At 45.7% G+C, this 17,729-nt stretch overlaps 1 protein-coding gene and 1 long non-coding RNA gene across 13 annotated transcripts in view; both read right to left on the minus strand.

Moving 5' to 3' along the window:
• Window positions 1-1,191, minus strand: part of OSBPL2 (oxysterol binding protein like 2) — a 50,289-nt gene extending 49,098 nt beyond the window's left edge. For 9 of the 12 annotated variants that reach the window (XM_073309143.1, XM_073309148.1, XM_073309145.1 and 6 more), the window contains exon 1: window positions 1,086-1,190. The gene's annotated coding sequence lies outside the window, so the exon portion shown is untranslated. Of the gene's footprint in view, window positions 1-401; window positions 989-1,016 lie in introns of those variants that run through there. The other 3 variants (XM_073309137.1, XM_073309138.2, XM_073309147.1) reach the window with 3 other exon arrangements.
• A 15,716-nt stretch (window positions 1,192-16,907) lies between these two features.
• The window catches only part of LOC140896875 (uncharacterized), a 41,990-nt gene continuing 41,168 nt past the window's right edge, over window positions 16,908-17,729 (minus strand). The window contains exon 3 of the long non-coding RNA XR_012154630.1: window positions 16,908-17,112. This is a non-coding gene — a long non-coding RNA (uncharacterized LOC140896875). The remainder of the gene's footprint in view (window positions 17,113-17,729) is intronic.

Consider the following 17,729-nt stretch of genomic DNA (forward strand, 5'->3'; position numbering starts at 1 on the left):
ACATAGGATGCCAGCTGTTCTCCTTACGAAAGGTTCTTCAGTACCTTCTGCCAGTTCTTGTTCCCAACTCCTCCAGATCAGAAGCCTTCCAGTTTAAAGAATAATTTGTAATGAAAAACATTGCCCCAGATGGCGGTAAGATTCGGTGCATCTCTGCAATGTAAATTAGGGGCAAAAGGGTCTGGCCATTCGATTTAAATCTAATGTTATTCGTTCGGCTTTACTGCCTTCTTATACATGAGACAACAACCAATAAGCGGCTATATGAAGCCCCTTCTACCAGGGAAGGGAAAGCAGCGACCCATCATACCGAAGCATGCAGACTACCTCCATTTCTCCTGCATGACGAATAAGCTCTCCAGGAAGTGCAACTTGCTCTTTCCCCTCAGCCCCTGACCTACCTTTCAGGATCTTTTGTACTCATTTGTTTGCAATAGAAAGTGGCCCCACGCAGACTGACTCATCACTGCTCCTCCCCGACATTCTGGGGATGGGGTCCCAGTCTGGAGGTCGCCTTCCCAGGGTAGCAGGTCTGATTTAGGCGGCAGGTCTGATTTGGGGCTTCTCAGGGAGAGGGTGTCGTGGTTTGGGGGAGCCTACTCTGCATTTTGGGGGCTACCCGCAAAGTTTGGGCATCTCCCTCATCTGTGCCCCTGACTGGGATGATGGGTCTCGCTTGGGGCGGGGGAATCAGTTCTCGGGGGGTTCCCTTCAGGTTGCGGGGGGGGCTCCCGCACTTCCCCCTGCCCCTCTAGGGCTGCAGGTCCCAGTTTGGGGGTCCCCGTCCCCCCGTGTCCTACCCCAGCGCGGGGGCTGGCTCCAGGGGCGGGTCGCCCGCCGCTTCCCCACCCCAGGTCTGGGGTCCCTCCCCCGCCAGGCGGCGAGCTCAGGGACGAGGGGCCGGACGGCGGAGGGTCTCTGGCCCGGGACGAAGGAGCCCAGAGAGGGGCCCAGTTTTCCCCGGGCGGGAGCCTCAGTGACCTCCCCCTCCCCCGCCGCCGCTCCCCGGGGTCCACCTGTGCCCCGGCGGCAGCCTCGGCTGCGGTGGCCCCGCCAGGGCGCAGGCCGCGGGCGAGTTGTCTCACCTGGTCCCCCAGCAGCCGCGGGCCCAGACCCGCTGACACCAAGGCGGAAGTGCGGCCCTCAGTGTTCGCCGACTGACAGCCCAGGCCGCCAACCGGAAAGCCGGGCGAGGCTATGGCAACCCCAAACTGCCTAATCAGTTGCCTGCGGGGCGGGGCACATGCTAATGAGATGCCAGGGCCGGGACGCAGAGGCCGACCAGCGCTGGCGAACCTGCTGACCAATGGCGTTCAAGGAGGGCGCGTCTATGCAAATAAGGGAGGAGAAAACTGGTCTAGGCTTGGTTGCTGCTGGTACGCTTGTAGGAACTGAAACACCCTATTGTATATGTAAGACTGCTTATATTGCACTGGTGTGTATTTTACCTCTAGTGCTGCATATCACTGCATCTATTATCTTTACTGCACTTTGCACATAGTGGCATGGATTATGCTTGCAATGTGTGTGTTTCTGGTGAACTTTCTGTAGTTTTGCATACTCCACGTATTTGGATGCACTGTATAATATTTTGCATATATAAAATCTCTTGCCTAATTGTATACGATGACCCTTTGTACATTATGCCTTTCATGTGTCAAATATATGTTCTTGCATATTCTTGCAGTTGTGTACATTACATAAAACTTGCATATTTCATTGATATATAGATATATTCTTGCATTACCCACTCACAAATATTCAATATAACATTCTAACTTTCTTATGGGTGCTAAATGCTCAAACTGCATATACTGTATATACTTACATTTGTTATATATTCTTCCAAATATATACTTACATACATATTGTACATTCTTGTATATGTCATATTTCCTGTTTTAGATTTACATGCACATAGAGACACAGGTTTTTATATTGTTTGTCTCTTCAGGCCCTAATATTGCAATTCCATATGCATGTGCTTAACTTTGTGCAGGTAACTCACTTCAAAAGAACTACTCGTGTTCTTTAAAAGAAAAGGAGTACTTGTGGCACCTTATTTGTTAGTCTCTGAGGTGCCACAAGTACTCCTTTTCTTTTTGCGAATACAGACTAACACGGCTGCTACTCTGAATCCTGTTCTTTAAGTAATTGGAACTGTATAGAGTATTGCCAACCCCTAATATTCAAAATCATGAGTCAGCACTCAAAAATCACTTGTTTGGCTTAATAATCATGAGCTTTCTTTAAAATAATAAGTGTTAGGTTCATTGTATTTGCCTTCTGATTTCTGAACCCTTAGGGTGCACTTGGCTTCATATTTTCAAGCTTTTCTCCACCCCCATGAGGACTAGGAACTTAGTTTTTTCGTAAGGAAAGCTGATTCTCATGCATTTCATAAATCCAGCATCTAAGGAAAACTGCAAATATCACATGACTTGCAATAAAATCACAAGAATGAGCAACATTGCTTTATATAGCACCATAACTGTACACAGAGCTATATGGTACCTTAACTGTGCCAAACAGATAACGTCTCTGTCCTGAAGAGCAGACAGCTAGACTAGTGATTAAATTCAGTCAGGGAACAGGTTTCAGAGTAACAGCCGTGTTAGTCTGTATTCGCAAAAAGAAAAGGAGTACTTGTGGCACCTTAGAGACTCTTTTACTACAGAAAAACTGCAACAATATAAGTGGGTGCAAGGGGAAAGAGCAAGAAATCCACAGCTTAACCCAATGACCTACCTTTAATGTGCCTAAAAATGTGGCATGTTACAACAAACAGATAGTGATCTTCTGTCACCAGATTTGATACATGCTGAGACAAGTTATGCTCACAATCAAGCTTTAGTTGCAAACATGGCAGCTTTGAGCGTGTCCTGTGGGGGCAAACTTTAGCACCTGCCAGCCAGACATTCTTTTCAGATGGGAGAGCTAAGCAAGCCAAAGACATTTCCGCTTATCCGCGAGGTGCTCCTCCAGTTGCTGCCTGCAAGTACTCTGCTGCATTCTCCACCTATGGCACTTCCCTCTCCTGCACTGGGTACAGCTGCAGAGCAAGTACAGTCTTTCCCTTACACCGAGGGTATATCTACATTGCGAGCGGGGGATGTCAGTGCCAGCTTGAGGAGACATACTTACACTACCTCTGGGTGAGCCAGGGCACTAAAAAGAGAGTACCTGAGCCATGGGTGGGGCTAGACACCCTGAATACATAGCCCATCCGAGACACTAGGCACGGCGTCAGGGATGCTAGCCCGTCCCACCACTCAGGATTCGGCAGCTACATGCTATGACACTAGGGTGACCATAGGTCCTGTTTTGGCCAGGGCAGTCCCTTTTTTTAAGCCCTGTCCCGGCAGTCCCGACTTTTTGGCAAAAGTGGGCATTTGTCCTTTTTGTTCTTGGCAAGTTGATCAGCTGGGAAGAGCAAACGCCCACTTTTGTCAAAAAAGTGGGGTGTGGTGCAGTCGGAGGAACGTGCAGAGATGCCAGCCCTGCACAGGGGGCGGCACAGCGCTGGGGGATGCCGCCAGGTTTCCAGCAGGGTTCGAGAGACCAGTGACAGCCTGGCACAGGGGGCCGGCAGGGTTTGAGTGAGCAGCCGGTGCCAGCTCGGGGAGGGGCCAGGGCCAACCCTCTGAGGGGGAGGGTGTGAGTGGCTGGGAGTGTTGGGGGGGAGGGGCTTTGGGCCAACCCCATGCAATGCCCCCTGTTTTCCCTTTGGGAAATATGAGCTATACTCCATACTCAATCAGAGCTAGTGTGGGTATATTGCCTCAAGTTGGGAACGACACCCCTAGCTCAAAATGTTGGTGTAGCCTGAGATCCTTTAGAATTGCCTGATGGCTTGAAGTGTTGTAGCAAACAATGGGAAAAATCCAGGGAAGGACCAAGCACCTGCATCTCCCCTTCATGTCCATGAGAACTGCCAGTACATAGCATCCCACAGAATCTGGGCTGAATGCGCTGGGTAACATAGATTGGCCCTCCCTCATTAAGCCATGTTAACAAGCCCTCTGTTGTTTCCAAACAGTATTGCCGCATAGGAACTTAAGGACCAGATCTCCAAAGGTATTTAGGCACCTCACTCCCACTGATGTCAATAACAGCTAGACTTAGACCACAGGCTCATGCTGCCCTGCCCTGCCTGGCTGTGCAATCCTCTTCGTTCCTGTACTTGCTGTCTAGTTCACTTCTCCACTGAATAGATATCAGGTGACCTCTATTTTCTGTTGCAGTCTGGAGAGGCTATAACATACCACTGACATGCCACCACAGTGCTTCTAATGTATCTGCTGACCATTGGTGATACTTTATATTCTATTCATTTTTTATTTGGCAAACCTGGCAGTAAGAGTGTCTGATTTAGAATTAATAAGAATGTCTGGACTCTAGCTGAGAAGAATACTGCCGCCTGGTAAGTTATCATTGGACTCCCTGGACAAAATTCATCTCCACTGAAGTCAATAGAGACAAACCAGGGATTGATTCAATCCCTTATCTGATCCTGTCTTTTTGGAGACTAAAGTCAATGGAGGCTAATTGCAGTTGAGGGAAAATGCAGGTAAAAAGATTACCCACTTCTCATCTGGGAATTACAGAGTTTACTAATCATAGACTCATAGACTTTAAGGTCAGAAGGGACCATTATGATCATGTAGTCTGACCTCCTGCACAACGCAGGCCACAGAATCTCACCCACCAACTGGTTAGTTTGCCCACTTCTTTTTTTTAAACCACTGCACCACTGGCTAATTAGACACATTAGATCAAGTTCAGATATCTTGTAAAGTGGTCAAAGTTACACATCAGGTTACATATGGGTCAAAGTTACACATCAGTTACACATGGGTCTGAGAAAGCCTGACTGAGTGTATGAGAGTTTAAATTGGAATAATTTACATGCTGGGGGGGCTGGAAGAAGGTGAAAGTTAAAATAGACTCCCACCCACACTACTTTATCCAGGCTATATAGGTTATACAGGCTAAGATAGGGTATACAAATCTCATGCTTCAGGGTATTAAGTGGTCAGTTTAGGGGTCAGGAAGGAATGTTGCCCTCATTTAGAGCATTGCACATTTGGCTAGGTACGCTGTGGCAGAGAACAGGAGAGGCAGTTTCACTTCCACTGCGGTATCAATTCATCATTGCTGGATAGAGAATATTAGACTTGATGGAGCAAAGACTTGCTTCAATATGGCAAATCTTGCATTCCATAAAGGAAGGAGCAGTTAGAGGAAGGGAGAAAAAGTGGGGGGATGGGAGGAAGAGTGCAATAGATTTTAAAGTAAAAATAAAAACATGAAGAGTAGGGTTGCCAGGTGTCCAGTTTTTGACCGGAGTGCCCAGTCGAAAAGGGACCCTGGCAGCTCCAGTCAGCACCACCGACCGGGCCATTAAAAGTCAAGTCAGCAGCACAGTGGAACTAAGACAGGCTAGTCCCTACTTGTCCTGGCACCGCACTGCACCCCAGAAGCAGCCAGCAGGTCCGACTTCTGTGGGGGGGGCGCCCTGGGGCCCCGCCCGCTGTCCCCACCCCAAGCACCGGCTCCGCACTCCCATTGGCCAGGAACCTGCGGACAAGAGCAGTGCACGGAGCCTCCTGTCCCCCCTGCCTAGGAGCGAGACCTGCTGGCCACATCCAGGGTGCAGCGTGGAGCCAGGACAGGCAGGGAGCCTGCCTTAGTCCTGCTGCGCCTCTGACTGGGAGCCACCCAAGGTAAGCCCACTCCCCAACCCGGCACCCCAACCCTCTGCCCCAGCCCTGAGCCCCCCCAAACCAAGAGCCCTCCACCCCAAACCCCTTATCCCCAGCCCCACCCCAGAGCCCGCACCCCCAGACAGATCCCTCACCTCCTCCCACACCCTAACTCCCTCCTGCAGCCTGGAGCCCCCTCCCGCACTCTGAACCTCTCATTTCTGGACCTGCCCTTGAGCCCGCACCCCCAGTTAGAGTCCTCATCCCCTCCCACACCCCAAGCCTTTGCCCCAGCCCAGTGAAAGTGAGTGAGGGTGGGGGAAAGCACACCACCAAGGGAGGGGGAAATGTAGTGAGCAGGGGCAGGACCATGGGGAAGGGGTGGGGCAGGGGGCAGTGCCTTGGAGTAGGGGCAGGGCTATGATGTTCAATTTGTAGGATTAGAAAGTTGGCAACTTTAATGGAGAGCTATTAAAGCCTAATGATTTATCATAAATTATTTTAAATTCCATTTGTCAACACATGGTGAGAGTTGTTCAGACAATTTCCCTGCAGAGGAAAACTACCAGATTCTGCAGAGATTTCACAATGTAGCAAAATTTCCTGAGGGGTTTAAAATGTGACCATCAATCCATTTTCACGGCTGATGTCAGGCAGAATTTGAAGCTCAAGCTCCAGGTAAAATGCTTGTGTACTAACCTACTATAAAGACCCCATCATGCCAGTTGTATCTAAAAGATCCTAGGGAAAAAATTGACACAATACTAATTTGAGAAGGGATTAAGCACTGGACAAGTCTTTCAAGGGTTTGTAAAATATCCAGCATCAAACGAGTGCATTAAGTAGACTGCATTTGTTCTCTGAGTGCTTCTGAAGTGGCTGCTTTCGAACACCCATGAATCCTGGGAAGCAGATTACACAAAATGACTAATAATATTCTCTGCTGCCACTGCACCATTCATATGAAGATCACAATTTACATTACAAACATTAATTAAGCCTCACAACACCATTGAGAGGTAGGTGGGTGCCATTATCCCTGTTTATACAAATAGGGGAAGTGAGGCAGGAAGATGTCAAGGCCAAAAGTTTCTAAGCTGGCTGCCTAAAGCTTGTCACCTAAAAAAATCCATAGTTAAGCACCTAAATTAAAGTGGTCACATTTTTAGGGGTGCTGTGCACACTCCACTCCCACTGGGTTTCAGTGAAGGAGACGTCAGTGGAAATTGCAGATCCTCAAAAACTCTCAAAACCAGGTCTGTTATTTAGGTACTTACGTTCAGGCACCCAAGTTTTAAAATTTTGGCTCCCTGACTTGCCCAGGATCATGGAATATAACCCAGGAGTCCTGCTGACTCCTACCTATGTCCTCTACAAAGATGGGGCGGGGCGGTGATATTTCCAGCTGGGCCCAATTAGGGCTTGGCTACACTTGCGAGTTAGAGTGCATTAAAGCAGCCCCGGGTGCCCTAGCTCACTACCCGTCCACATTGGCAAGGCACATAGAGCACTCTGACTCCGCGGCTAGAATGCTCCTGGTACTCCACCTCGTCGAGAAGATTAACGCTTGTTGTGCCTTGGCTGAAACACCCGTGCATCCGTGTGAACCAGGTGTTGCATTACTGCGCTCTGATCAGCCTCTGGAAACGTCCCATAATCCCCTTAAGTCAAGTGGCCACTCTTGTCATTGTTTTGCTGCAGGAATGTGGATATGCCCTTTGAAAGCTCTATTTCTGACAGCTGGCATGGTTATCTGCTCCGAGACAAAGCAACCATTACTGTGGAATGCTGTGTGTGAGAGAGAGGAGGCGGGGGGGGGGGTGTCTGCTGCTGTCTGAACTTACAAGGCAGCATGGTGACATGCTCTCAGCCCCCCCAAAAACCCACTCTCTCTCCCCGCACATACACACAACACTCCCTGTCACAATCCACCCCACCCCCACCCCCCATTTGAAAAGCACGTTGCAGCCACTTGCATGCTGGGATAGCTGCCACAATGCACTGCTCTCTGTGGCCGTTGCAAGAGCTGCTAATGTGGCCATGCCAGTGCGCTTGTAACTGTCAGTGTGGACAGATTGCAGCACTTTCCCTACTGAGCTCTACAAAGGCTGGTTTCACTCAAAGCGCTCTACATTTGCAAGTGTAGCCATGCCCTTAAGCTAGGAGTGGGTTCAAGGTTGGACTCAACCGCACCAAAGTCTAGCAAGCTGCTCTTCTGAGATTTTGGCCCCAAACACTAGATATCCCATCAGAACCATTCTAACAGTATTTCTGCAAGCTCAACGTTCCAACCACTTCTGAGCCAGAATTGGAAAATAGGCATCTTTGGTTTGGGGCCCAACCTGGAGCTAAAATTACACAAACAGGGGCAGCTGTGGAGATTTGAGTCAGAAAAAGCACACACACATGCACACGTACCCCCAAAGGGGTTTGGAGTCAAGGTTCCAGTTTCAATCCATCTCTCGTCCCCAAGACCCTCTTTAGGGCAGGAGTCCCTGAAGTTGCTCCTATCCTACCACAGGAGAATAATGCTTCTGTAGCGAAACATGCATTCTGGGGCGTGGGTATGCCTACCAGGCCGGTAATCAGCATTACCAGTGGAAATGTGGTTTTGCTTGGGTGCCAAATGATTCAAACCAATATACCATTAATGTAGCATCTTTGACCACATGCCAGGTTTACCTACAGTAAACAACTCTCTGCCCACCAAGTGGTTCCCTGTGTTACTTTCTATGGGGTATCATGGTGAGGGGCATTTCCCTTTACCACACACCTGTCCTTTGAATGACAACCTCTCTGCTTGCTGCACAGCTCCTTTCTTATCCCGTGGTTACTCGCTGAAGCATCTGGGAGCTTGCCTTGGATTAATTAGTAATTGAAGAAGCATGGTTCTATTATATTCCTACAATCCCAGTTGTGCAGTGGGACCTGGCCTGGAAAGCTTAGAAGGCACGGGGTTGTTTATTGATGCTGCGCCAGTTAAATGTCTTTAGTCAGCGAGGTTATAGAAGGCACGTTGTGAGCAAGGAATTTGTTAACTATTTTTTCACCTTGTTCCACAGACTGGGGCTGGAGCCCAGAAGTCAGGATTCCTGGTTCTATTCCCAGCTGTGCCACAACTCTCAGGGTGCAAAGTTCAACCCTGAATTCAGTTCTAAACTTCTCAGAAGTTCAGGGTCAGAGGTTTTGGCCTTTTATAGATACAGACCTGTTGCAAATTTAAGATCCAGATGCAAACTACTCCAGAGTGCTTAAATATAGGGGTCCAATCGTTCCCCTGCAGAATACAGTAACTCCTATGGGAGTAACTAAAGTAATATCCGGGGGTGAGGGGGAAGAGCCTTTGCACTTCATTCATCAACACTGCATATTACCCTGCTCAGTGTGTATAACATCCCATGCAGTGCAGAATGTGGAACTTAAACATTGCAACGTAAGAGTCAAATACAGCTGCTAAAGGCTGTGCCTTTGGTTAGTTGGCAAATAGATTTCTTCTTCATCCTGTTTCAGATATTTCATCACTGTGACTCCCTAGGAAAACATCATGATTATGAAAATAAGAGGGGAGACACATAGATGGATTATCGTAAAGAGGACAAGCGGAAGAGACCAGTGGCAGAGCTAAAACTCAGCTGGCTTCCAGTCACTGTCATTGTCCCCAAAGGGTATGTCTAGACTGAAGTCACTGGCTGTGATTGCAGTTCAAGACAAGTTGATATAACTGAGCTAGCTTTAACCTAGCTAGTTTGAGTCCTGGAGCAGCAAAGCCATGATAGGGCAAACTTCAGAATGGATTAGCCTCAAGAGTGATTAGCAAGGGTTCTGGGCAGGTTTGTATAGCCTAACACAGAAGCTCATGCAGTCAGCTTCACTGGTCCAGGACTCAAGATAGCTTTATAATCGAGCTAGCTCAAATAGGTTAGTTCAAGCTGCAACCACACCCAGTGATTGCTGTCGAGATATGTCCAAAGCCTTTGGAACAGATAAATCACAGAGCTGAATGCTGCAGGAAACAGGGTGATAGTTTCTTTGTGCATCGGCTCTTCCTGCTGGCTGGCTTGTGCAAAGACCATGTGGCCAAATGATTCACACTGAAATCAACAAAGTTACACTGGGGTGAATTTAGTTTATGATGTCATTCTCCCAGAGGGCAGCTTGTCCACCCTACTTCTTGGAGAACAAGTGACCATTGTTCATCTCTTGAACAGACAAAGAGGGATTTATGGGTGTGGGGGAGTCATGTATTCTAGGTAGAGTTGCCAACTTTCTAATTATAGAAAACCAAACACCCTTGCCCCTTCTCCGAGACCCCACCATGTCTCTGAAGCCCTTGCTCTGATCACTCCATCTCCCCTCCCTCCGTCACTCACTTTCCTCCATCCTCGCTCACTTTCACCAGGCTGGGGCGGGACGTTGGGGTGCAGGAGGGGGTGAGGGCTCCAGCTGGGGGTATGGGCTCTGGGGTGGAGACAGGGATGAAGGGTTTGGGGTGCAAGAGGGGGCTCTAGGCTGGGGCATGGGATAGGGTTGGGATGTGGGAGGGGACCTTAGGCAGCTCCCAGGAAGTGGCCAGCATGTCTCTCTGACTCCTAGGTGGAGAGGTAGCCAGGGGGATCTGCGCACTGCCCGGGAGCCATGCAGAGCCAGGTACAGAGCCTGCCTGCCCTGCTGAGGCCAACTGAACTTTTAGCAGCCCAGGCAGCTGGGCTGACCAGAGCTACCGGGCTCCCTTGTCAACTGAGCATTCCAAAGTGGGGTTCAGGATGGGGTTCAGGGATGGGGCAGTGGTTTGGGCTGTGGAAGGTGGTGTGGCTCTGGGCAGTGCTGACCTCAGGCAGCTCCTGGAACAAGGCCAGCATGTCCACCCAGCTCCTAGGTGGAGGGGTGGCCAGGGGCTCCAACGCTGCCCCCACCCACAGGCATCACCCCTGCAGCTCCCATTGGCTAGAGTTTCTGGCCAATGGGAGCTGCCGAGCTAGTGCTCGGGGCAGCACCTGTGGGCAGGGGCAGCATGTGGAGCCCCCTGGCTGCCCCTCCGCCTAGGAGCTGGAGAGACATGCTGGCTGCTTCCCGGGAGCCAGACACTGAGTCTGCCTGCCCTGCTGTGGTCAACCAGACTTTTAGTGGCACAGTCAGCTGTGCTGACCGGAGCTACCAGGGTTCCTTTTTGACCAGTAGTCCGGTCAAAAACTGGACACCTGGCAACCCTAATTCTAGGGTCTCTTTAGAACTTCTCAATGGGATGTTAGCTTCTAATTCACAGTTGTCGTTGTTTATTCTAGGTAGCTGTAACTGGGCCAGAGCCCTCCTGAGCACTCCCACATGGCCAGAGGTCACTCTGCAGTAACCTGACTCTTTAGTAAGCAGGTTGGCAAGGCCCAGGCCCACTATCCAGTAAGCAGCAAAGTTCCCCTGTTGCAGTACCTTATGGAAAAATCCTATAGACTGAATAGGGATAAAACCAATTCAGTTATATAAAAATTTAATAGGGTTTCAGAGAAGTTAATTGGAGTTTTATAGAAATTAACATAGAAAGGTATAGTGCTCTATAATTTTTCTAATAGTTCAAGATTTATTTAAAAAAAATCAGTGGGTCAGAGCTTGCCTTAGCCAACTCCTTTAAAACTCTTGGGTACATGATTTAAAATGTTTATCCCTGATAGAGGCAGTCTAACACCTTGCTCAGTTACTAATGAACTATAAAGTACTTTATCATCCCCATGTGATATGAGTCCAACATCCTCCTTTCCAGATACAGAACAGAAATATTTATTGAATATTTCTGCCTTTTCTGCATTATTAACAAGTTTACTATCTCAATTTAGTAATGGGCCTACACCATTGCCAAGATGTCTTTGGTTCCTAATATACTTAAACTCCTTATTGTCTTTAGCTCTACTCGCTACCGATTTTTCCCTGAACTCTTCAGCTATCCTTATCAGTATTTTGTCCTTCACAAATTCTAATTTATTTTGATTGCTATTTCCACCTTTTTCTATTTATTATATACTGTTTTTCTGTTTTGAATTTCTGCCTTCCCTTCCCCTCTGAACCATAATGGGCTTTTAGCTAAAGTTGTCCTCTTTTTTTATGTGGCATTATGGCTTTTTGGCCACCTAAAACTTTTCCTAAAGAACTCCCAATTTGCATTCCCATTTTTTTGTCTACATTTTTTCTCCTAATCAGTTTCGCTTAAAATTTTCCTCATCTTGGGGAAATTAGCACTTTAGAAGCACCAAGTATATTTACTGCTGGTTGGGATTGTCTTCTGTTTGCCCATATTGCATCTAATGAGGTCATGATCAATGATCTCGGGGCAACCAGTGACTTCCAGTCCAATGATTAACTCATCTTTATTCATCAAAATGAGGTCCAAAATAGAGTTACCTTGTGTTGCGTGCACTACTCTTTGTGTTAGAAAATTATCTAGAATTTTTAGAAATTCTAATGTTAATAATTCTACAGGCTGGTTTTTTAAAAAAAAACCTCAAGGAAAGTTCTCATTGTTAAATTCTACAGGATTTTTTTCATGAGAGCAGATAGAAAAATAGACAGGAAATATGGGCGTGAACAAAAATCCCAGATTCAGTCTCTCTCTTACTTGAAGTTTGGATCCAGATCTGAAGTTTGGTGCATGCACCAATTCTTCTTCTTCAATTTTAGTTTCTGTGTTACAGCGGACTGTATTTACTTTTAGCCCAACAAGGAAGTTTGGAGCAGAAGGAAAAGAAAAACCTTCATTGATATTCACAATGATGTCTCACAAGTCCAGTATTATTTTTGTCTAAGTGAGTTGCTTTTAGAAAATGTGAGAAAACAAGTTATTAGGTAGAAGAATGGCTGTCAGAAGTGAAGAAACAACTCTTTGGAGAGGGGGTATTACTGTTTTAGTTAAACTATCAGGAGCCATTTAGATTGCCATGTGTGTATCTGGTGACTGAAAAGTGAAATTGACTGAGCCAGGTCACCATAGGAAAATGTAATTTGGAATCTTAGCTACATTAAATGCAGAATTAAATCTCTAGTAATCAAGGCAGGTAGATTGATTTTGTAGTTGACAAATATGTAACAGCTTCCTTTATACTGACACTGAATGAACAATCAAATCCTCTTTGTCCTCCATTTTCAAGCCAACTAAAACTTCCCCCTGCACCTGAATGCCCCAATAAAATCCCTTGATCCCCTAAACTCTATTTCTGAAAATGCATTCAACATTCATTAAGCTACGGTCACCAGGCTTTACAAGGATATCATCACCCTAGTGTCTACATGGCTGGATTCAAAGCAAAAATATTTCCTCAAGTTTTGGGTACAAATACACCATCATTCCAGGCAGCATCACTGTCCCAACTTTAAAAGCTGAGACAGGAGAATGCCTTGCCAGTTGGCTGTGCGCTAGGGGTATCCAGTAGCGAAAAGCCTGAACAAAGGTGTGTTTTACAACACTGTCTGAATGTGGCCAGCTTCAGGTTTAGAAATATTCTTGGTAGGAGCTAACTCAACAGGGTGGGGGGAGATTAGATTTGTTTTTTGTTTTTTAAATCAAACAAGCCAGAGTTTTTTCTCACCTCAGCCTCTATGGTGGCATAACATGCATACATTTATCACACATACAGTTCTGGAAGCTCGTTTTGAAAGTATATGCTCCTCAGTTACAGAGAATAGGGATTCTTCCTGGATGATGGAGGTCGAGATTTTGGCTTAAAGCGTGTTGTTTATGTGAAAGTGATTAATGTTTGACAATACACAATTCACAGCAAGCCACTAATTGACCACAGTGTGATTCAGTTTCAGGCCTGCATTCTCTGAATTAAAACATCATTAAACAAAATAAAAGATTTGGAAAGCAAATGCCTTGGTGACCAACCTCCCACTAGGGAGAAGGCTGGTGCTTAGGTTGCAGACAGCAGCATTTTCAATGCTCTTACAGCTACATTGTGCTTGTGTGATAGCAATGAACTGACGTAGGCCTTTACCTGGGCTTAGAGGAAACAGCACCATGGGCTACTACTGCATTCTGTATACTACTACTCAGCCTGGGGGGCGGACTGTCAAAACTCATTTTTCAAGTAAATGGTCTCTAGTTGGGAAAATCAGTGACTGGTGAGGAAGTGACTCCACAATGCAGTCAGTGAGGATTTCCAGCAACGGGGAGACAAGTCAGGGATTGCTCCATTGAGGGGAACCCCTTCCCCCCTCTCCCCCCTGAAAATAAATACTTTGTAAACAGCTAGAGCTAGATCCAGCACAGCTTAGGGATGCAGAACCCAGGAGGGGCCATGGCTTATGCCATTTGTCCTTTTCATCTTCAGGTTTCTGGGCTGGTCCAGGGGCCGGTGCAGTTCCCAGCACAAGTGGAGCATTTGTCAAACATGTAACAGCTTCCCACTGCTACCAGTGTGCTTCACTGCAAGTCAGAAAAGCTGGAGTACAAAATATTCTGGCTGCTCCCATTCCTATTCTTGGATGCCCCCAGCTGGTGACTGCATGGGAATGGTGCAGGGCTATCTATACCTGCCTTGTGCCACTCCATATGCCAGGCGTTATTCCCCAGGGACCAGTCAAGCCAAGTCTGAGACCTCTTTACTGTGAGATCACAGTACTCAGATGTTATTTACCTGTGACTCTTCCTTTAAGATTTAGTGGATCACTCTTGTAGTTTGTCTGACAGACACTAATACTGTTTGTTCAAACTGCGGATTAAACTACTGTTCTGATCTAGTCTAGGTTCTTATCTCTTAGGCTCATCTCCCCGGGATCTGTATTTCCATGCTTTGACAAGGTGCCTGGACACCTGTACTGAGAAATCAAGCCTGCCTTTTTTAGTTATATAAACAACACATGTATTTAAGCACGTATCAGTCACACAGTATAATGTAGAACTGAGAGCAGTAACTAGAATCCATTTAATTTTTATAGGCAAGAGCCTCAAGGCCAGGCTTGCCCTCAATTGGATGCCAAGTTTTTCTGTGCCAGTCTCAGACAGAGACAGGACTACCTCAGTCAGCTTCTCCTGAGGAATAAATCATTAAAGGACAATCACAAGCAGACCCCAGAGTGGGAGTTCCAGTCTAGGCTAATTGAAATCTAGTTATTCCCCTACATGTTATTTTAGTGGTTGTTGTTGTAAAGAGATCTGACACCATCAGGCTTTGAAGGTGATCAGAGATCAAAGCTTGCAGAAAGACTTTGTTTGCTATGTGTTTGCCGGACCTGAACTTTACTGGCATGAGTTCTGTCTTTTCATGTGGCTGACTGACTGACTGCATATACAGACACACAACAGCAGAGGTGTAACAAAAGGCAAATGAGATATGGCAGATGCTTAGGTAGCACCTGATCAGCAAGGTTGGGAGAAAATAGGCCTTTAAGAGGAGAAATGAGCCAAGACACAGAATCCAGATCTGGATTTCTAGACTCCATGTGTTGAGATATTGGGTGGCAGAGAGTGTGTGTGTAATTACTAGTGACCAGTGACTTCACTTTCCTCTCAGGTAAAAGGTAAATAGAACTTGTGTCAGATTTCCCTTTGTTGTGCCTGGTTCAGTTCATTGAATGTTTGACCCTGAAAGGGGGAAATACCCAATATGTGATGCTGCAGCTTTATTATATTATATATTTAGGGCTCTCAAGCAATTTAAAAAAATAATCGCGATTAGTCACACTGTTAAACAAGAATAGAATACCATTTATTTAAATATTTTTGGATGTTTTCTACATGTTCAAATATATTGATTTCAGTTACAACACAGAATACAAAGTGTACAGTGCTCACTTTATATTTATTTTTCATTACAAATATTTGCACTGTAAAAAAGAAATTGTATATTTCCATTCACCTAATACAAGTACTGTAGTTAGTTGAACTTACAAATGTAGAATTATGTACTACAAAAAAAACTGCATTCAAAAATAAAACAATGTAAAACTTTAGAACCTACAAGTCCACTCAGTCCCACTTCAGCCAATCGCTCAGACAAACAAGCATTATCTGAAGGAGATAATGCTGCCCACTTCTTGTTTACAATGTCACCTGAAAGTGAGAACAGGCATTTGTGTGGCACTGTTGTAGCCAGCAACATAAGATATTTATGTGCCAGATGCGCTAAAGATTCATATGTCCCTTCATGCTTCAACCACCATTCCAGAAGACATGAGTCCATGCTGACGATGGGTTCTACTTGATAACAATCCAAACCAGTGTGGACTGACGCATGTTCATTTTCATCATCTGAGTCAGATGCCACCAGCAGAAAGTTGATTTTCTTTTTTGGTAGTTTGGGTTCTGTAGTTTCCGCATCAGACTGTTGTGCTTTTAAGACATCTGAAAGCATTCTGCACACCTCGTCCCTCTCAGATTTTGAAAGTCACTTCAGATTCTTAAACCTTGGGTCGAGTGCTGTATCTAGCCTTAGAAATCTCACATTGGTACCTTCTTTGTGTTTTGTCAAATCTGCTGTGAAAGTGTTCTTAAAATGAGTATGTGCTGGGTCATCATCTAAGATGGCTATAACATGAAATATATGGAAGGTAAAACAGAACAGGAGACATACAATTCTCCCCCAAGGAGTTCAGTCACAAATTTAATTAGTGCATTTTTTTTAAACGAGCATTATCAGCCTTATCGCATTATCCTCTGGAATGGTGGCCAAAGCATGAAGGGGCATATGAATGTTTAGCATATCTGGCACGTAAATACTTTGCAATGCCAGCTACAAAAGTGCCGTGCGAACTCTCTTCTCACTTTCAGGTGACATTGTAAATAAGAAGCAGTCAGCAGTATCTCCTATAAATGTAAACAAACGTGTTTGTCTTAGCAATTGGCTGAACAAGAAGTAGGACTGAGTGGACTTGTAGGCTCTAAAGTTTTACATTGTTTTGTTTTTGAGTGCAGTTACGTAACAAAACAATCTACATTTGTAAGTTACACTTTCACAATAAAGAGATTGCACTACAGTACTTGTATGAGGTTAATTGAAAAATCTATTTATTTTGTTTATCATTTTTACAGTGCAAATATTTGTAATAAAAATAGTATAAAGTGAGCACTGTACACTTTGTATTCTGTGTTGTAATAGAAATATTTGAAAATGTAGAAGACACCATTTATTTAAATATTTTTGGGCTATTCTATTCATTTTTTTAATCGCGCGATTCATTTTTTTTAATCGCTTGACAGCCCTGATATATATATACACACACACATACACACAGAAGACAGGTGCAAACTTTGTTGAAATAACTCTGGACCAGCTTTCCCATTCTTGATTCTCAAATACCTTCCCATCCAGGGCTTGTGTCTCAAATGCTTTGTTCTCCGTTAGGTGATTTCCTGCACTGGAGTTCAAGTGTATGTGTCAATTTCTTCCGAGAGCAGTTTCCTTTCTGCCTGCTATGTGCCCCCAGGCTGCAAGAACAAGGCATATGAAAGACAGCAAAGTTCTTATATACTCAAAGAAAAATTCTGGCAGGCAGGTTTATCCAGCTTGCTGTTGTGTTATACAGGTCAGACCAGACTTCTGAGGTTGGTTTTTATGAACTGTGTACTTTCCATAGCAAACATCTCATCATGTCAGACATTCATCAGGCTGCCATATGACCCACAGCAGGTTCTTTAGCTCTGATAACTTCAATACAAAGTACTTATACAATTCCCATTTCAATGCACATTTCTCTTCCTGTCAGCCCACTGACTTAAAGATCTGCCATGCAGGACAAGCACTGATACCCAGCTCTGGAATAAAGAGATGAAATAATTGCAGTGTGGATTTCAATGTTTCTCACATGGTTTAAAGGAATGTGTTAAATCACAGGTGGGCCTGAGTTGCAGAATTCATAGCTGGGCCTGTGCCTTCTCAGAGCTTGGGGGAATTTGGTTCTAATACTTGGTTCTGTGCATTACAGAGATAAGGGACAGCAGTAAAGATTGGGTCTGGAGACAATCTGAACTTTTTCAGCTCTGGGGGGTTTGGGTTCAGCCCATTAAGAGCAGAAGAGGCCATTTGTAAAATCCCAAAGTGGGCT

Source organism: Lepidochelys kempii, chromosome 13 (genome assembly GCF_965140285.1).
Source record: "Lepidochelys kempii isolate rLepKem1 chromosome 13, rLepKem1.hap1, whole genome shotgun sequence".
NCBI lineage: Eukaryota > Metazoa > Chordata > Testudines > Cheloniidae > Lepidochelys > Lepidochelys kempii.